Source organism: Bufo bufo, chromosome 1, assembly GCF_905171765.1.
Source record: "Bufo bufo chromosome 1, aBufBuf1.1, whole genome shotgun sequence".
NCBI classification, from domain to species: domain Eukaryota; kingdom Metazoa; phylum Chordata; class Amphibia; order Anura; family Bufonidae; genus Bufo; species Bufo bufo.
Genome location: NC_053389.1, coordinates 414,510,792 through 414,516,271, shown reverse-complemented (window position 1 = coordinate 414,516,271; position 5,480 = coordinate 414,510,792).

The window sequence follows — 5,480 nt, the reverse complement described above, 5'->3', positions numbered from 1 at the left end:
AAGCGTGAGAAGAAGTCTGGAATATAAATGTCTAAAATTTTTTACGCATTTGGATTCCGTGAGGGGTAGGGTGAGTTCATGTGAGATTTTATTTTTTGACACAAGTTAGTGGAATATGAGACTTTGTAAGAAAAAATAAATAAATTCCGCTAACTTGGGCCAAAAAAATGTCTGAATGCAGCCTTACAGGGGGGTGATCAATGACAGGGGGGTGATCAGGGAGTCTATATGGGGTGATCACCCCCCTGTCATTGATCACCCCCCTATAAGGCTCCATTCAGATGTCCGTATGTGTTTTGCGGATCCGATCCATGTATCCGTGGATCCGTAAAAATCATGCGGACATCTGAATGGAGCTTTACAGGGGGGTGATCAATGACAGGGGGTAATCAATGACAGGGGGGTGATCAGGGAGTCTATATGGGGTGATCACCACAGTGATTGATCACGCCCCTGTAAGGCTCCATTCAGACGTCCGTATGCGTTTTGCGGATCCGATCCATCTATCAGTGGATCCGTAAAAATCATGCGGACATCTGAATGGAGCTTTACAGGGGGGTAATCAATGACAGGGGGGTGATCAGGGAGTCTATATGGGGTGATCAGGGGCGAATAAGGGGTTAATAAGTGACAGGGGGGGGGTGTAGTGTAGTGTGGTGCTTGGTGCTACATATTGCTGAGCTATCTGTGTCCTCTGGTGGTCGATCCAAACAAAGGGGACCACCAGAGGACCAGGTAGCAGGTATATTAGACGCTGTTATCAAAACAGCGTCTAATATACCTGTTAGGGGTTAAAAAAAATCACATCTCCAGCCTGAAAGCGAACGATCGCCGCTGGCAGGCTGGAGATCCACTCGCTTACCTTCCGATCCTGTGAACGCGCGCGCCTGTGTGCGCGCGTTCACAGGAAATCTCGCGTCACCCTAGTTGACTATAGCATGCAATCATTAGATTCTCATTTGTATATGTGGATATCTATCCATTACAGGATTCAGTATATTCCAGTGCTGTGCTGCCACATGCAGGCCAGCATTGGAATATACTAGTAATCAGCCTCAGGTCTATTACTAGTATAGGACACCTGCCCCGATCTCAGCCAGGGGAAGGTGGACAGGGTCGGGAAGTGCATGGCTTTCATTTTTAGCGCTCTCAGATGGCGTGGTCATCTGAGGCGTTAAAGGTCTGCGATCGGCAGTGTCGCCGATAATTATAGTTTAAAACAGTAGAAACCTGGCAGTTATGGCGCCTGCTGCCATCGAGAGCGGGCGCCATCTTTAAAGACCGGGGTTAATGATCATGACTTTACACATCAAACACATTAACATTTGTCACAGTCCTTAAACTGCAGAACAACAACATAACTTTGTAATGGGGCACGTATGTCACTAGTGCACTACAGATAATGTTGTCATTATTCATAATCTACTTTTGGTAAAAATTTTACTTTTAAATTTGTTTTGTTTACATTTAGAATTCTGCAACAACAAAAACAAGCTCCGTAAGAAAACAATTTAAAAACAAAGTACAAAGTTGTATGTGGCAAGTTCTGGTAAGTATAGTAAAACACAACTTGGGAGTAATAAAAAAACACAGCTGGTATGTATCAGTACATTAAGGTGATGTTTCAGGTAATAAACCTTCGTCAGGCTTAGGGACTATTCACATCTCCTTTTTGTTGTATATCAAATGGATACGTTTGTAAAGGGAAAACTGTATAGAAACGTATGGCTTGACATACCCTTGACTATAAATGGGCAAACATAGTTCAAAAGTGCAAAAAAATTTCCATTTTTATTTTTAAAAAAACAGACACAAACGTATCGAAACATATGCACATTTTTCAAAAGTATACGTAAAAAAAGGATAGATAACCACAAAATTGCATGCGTTTGTGTACTTTTTTTTTTTTTTTACTGTATGTCCAAACATCCGCTTGATGTAAAGCAAAAACTAGATGTGAACAGCCCCTAAGTTGGTAGATGTCGGTATTTAGACTACTGGATATACCAACTAAGCATAATGAAGGCTTTATTCCTTGCAACCTTGCCTTACCCCTACCTGTGGTCGAACTGAGAGCTAAGTTTCCACACCTCAACGTACAGTTAAGTCACATCTATGTTGTGGCCACAGCACTTGTGACCATGCCATCTGCAGCATGAGCTACCGCTGCCGAGATTAGAGCTAGCTCCTATCCTTGCTGTTTAACCTCTTAGATGCTGTACTCAGTATTGACTATGGCATCTTAATGGTTATACTGAGGGAAGGGGGCTCCCTCTGTCACTTCATCACCCCCACAACTTGATTGTGAGTTGCAGACGGTTGTTATGGGTTTCAGACATCTAATGATGGAGAGAGGGTCTGCCAAGCAAGACGTCAGCAAGGTCTTATAGGCCACCTGACAGTAACATACTGACAGACTGACATAATACACTGCATTATGTAAGAAGTGCAGTTTATTATGTAAAAAAATCAAAAGATCACTTGATCAAGTCCCCTTGTGGGGGCTAAGAAATATTGTAAAGGAAAGAAAATATTTTGAATTGTAAGTAAAAAAAAAAACATAAAGCCGTAAAAGAGTCTGTATATACAGTAATACAAAACAAAAATAAACTCATGTCTGTAATGACCCCTTGTAAAATTGCTGTTTATCCAGCCTCCCAAAAACTGTGAAAACTAATCATAGTTATATGTAAAAACTACCTGCTAAACAAATTCACAGCTTTATTGATTAAAGGTTATGGCTTTGGTGACACAAAAAATAGTGATTTTTTTTTTGTTACAACAAAAGTGGTAAAACTATATATATATATATATATATATATATATATATCTATCTATATCTATATCTATCTACACAACACACAGATATAGTACAGTTAAATGAGTTTTCAAGGATTTTAATATTGATAACCTTTACTCAGGATAGGTCATCAATATCAGATCGGCGGGGGTCCTACACTTGGCATCAGCACAGCCTTCCCTTCATTGCTTACCTGCTTGCTGTCAACATCTCAGCAGTGAGCAGTATACTGTAATTACAAGACGCTGTCCCATTCACTTCTATGAGATGGCTCCTTCCTATACACTTGAATAGGAAGGGAGCTATCCCATAGAAGTGAATGGGACAGCGTCTTGTAATTACACCTACGGTGCCGATGGCAAGCAGGTAAACAATGAAAGTGTGATCCTCAGCACGGTTGTGTTGGGAGAGGCACGCTAATGAGCCACGCCCCCTTGTGATGCGACTGTATCCTTAGTAACAGGATGCAATGCTCTTTTTCTCCCTACAGTGGGCGTGTGCTGGGGGAGATTACCAATGGGCTGATTAGCTCAACTGCTCTATTACTGTGTACTAGTGTTTCTGACTAATGGAGCTCCCGAGTCATGGACCTATCAGGTTCTGACCCAGGGACTCGGTGCTCTATTTAAATCCCTTCCTGGCCATACACCATTACCAGTGATATTCTTTAACTCACTAGCTGTGTTCCTGGTTTTTGCTCCTGGGCTTTATTGGATTGCTCGTGTTTCTGACGCCGGCTTGTCTTCTGACCACTTTCTGTTTCTGGTTTGGTACTGCGTAGCCCGTATGTTTCTGACCCATTTACGTACGACTGGTATTGTGTTTGTCTGTCTTTGTTTTTTGTCCGTCTCTGCACTTAAATAGCCTAGGGACCGTCGACCAGTTGCGGTTTAGCTATCTAGGGTCTGTAATGCAAGTAGGTAGGGAAAGCGGGCTGTGTTCTAGCCTTAAGGCTCAATGTTCTTGTCTGTCCCTAGCTGAAGTTGTTATAGAAGGGAAGGCAGCGCCCGCATGAGCGCAGCCTTCTCTTCAAACAGCTGATTGGCTGGGGTTCCAGGTGTCAGATCCCCACCGATGTAATGAGGACCTCTCCTGAGGTCTAACAAAGCTAAAACCAGCCCTGTACCTCATATGGATCCAGAGATCTCCACATTCACTGCTCTGCTCGATTTATATCAGCTCAATGGAAGGGTCTTTTCTGCTGCAGCTCAGGGGGCGTGTCTACTCTGCTGGAGTACTCTCCTTATCACAGCTCAGGAAGAACTTAATGGATTAAACTGATCATGTGCGGCCTTCTCTGTGAGCCGGACAAAGAAATAATTAAAAATAAAAACAACCGCAGGTGGCGCTATACACATACATTTTATTGAATAAATCAGTGGCTATGCTACAGTTTTAATTACATGTAATCACAAATTCAGATCCAGGTGCTGGTTTGAAAACTGTAGAATATTTTTTGTGTGACAAACCCTTTAAGTTAGGGACTGGAGTAGATTTCAAACAAGGCACGGACTGCTAGAAGATGTGCCTAATTTATGACAATACACACCCCTAATCATGAATTAGGTGCATCCTCTGGCAGCATAGGAGATATCAAAGCGCTAGTCTTTGATAAATGACCCCCTATGTCCAAAACATATACAGCATTACCAGAGTGCCATGAAGTTTGTGACATAAAATGTTTCCCTTCCCTTTTGTAAGCTTTTCTTTTTATCTTCCAGTTTAGGAAGAATATGCAGATGGTACAAAATGAAACATGTAGCACCTGGAGGAAGATATGCTGCACCTGCATGATGTTATCCTCCATGCAGTGGTATGGCGGTTTGTAGGATGCATATAATTGATATCAATATAAATATTTTCATTTCAGCGAGAAGCCACCGATGTTTAGCAGTGGAAGATCTGTGCTTGCTGAACAAGATGTGCTTGTTTCTAATATGGGAAATTTGGAATGTAGGTCATCTGTGAGAAGCGAAGATCCCCCTCAGCGACATGTTACATAAGTGTCTTTATCATCTTTGTGTTTAGCACATATGACTGTGCATATTTATAATAATTATTGTTATCACATCCTGCATTATATAAAGCTGTAAAAGTGTATTAATGCATTTTCATTATACGTCACTGTAATTCAGTTTAGTTATTCTCTTTTGTTTTCCATTATTCTGCCATCCTATGGATTGACAACGTAAAAATCATACTCTCTGTCAATGAATACATTGCTGTGTTCCACAACTGCAGCTGCCTCTGCGGCAGGCTGTTCCCGATCCGGCACTGCCACCTGCTTGCCAGACCCCATTGACTGTGGGGTACAGCAAAGATCCAGCTGCTACCCGGAAAATATGCTGGAAATTGGCCATGCAAAAACTGTAGCCTGCTGGAACAGCTAGATGCAGGTGTGAAACTAGCCTAACATGTCATAACTGTGCCACATGCCACTTAACCCTTTAAGGACCCGCACTGTACATGTACGGCGATGGTGGACGTGTCTTAAGGACCAGGGACCAGCGATGTAAATGTACGGCGGGCTGATCAGGTGGGTGCAGGTGTTGCGCTCGCCCGATCAGTGGTAGGGGTCTGGCAGTTACTGACAGCCGGGCCCCTGCTGCATATTGCGTATTAACTCCTTGTATGCCTCTGACAAAGCTGACCGCAGCATGCAAGGGGTTTGCGGAGGGTA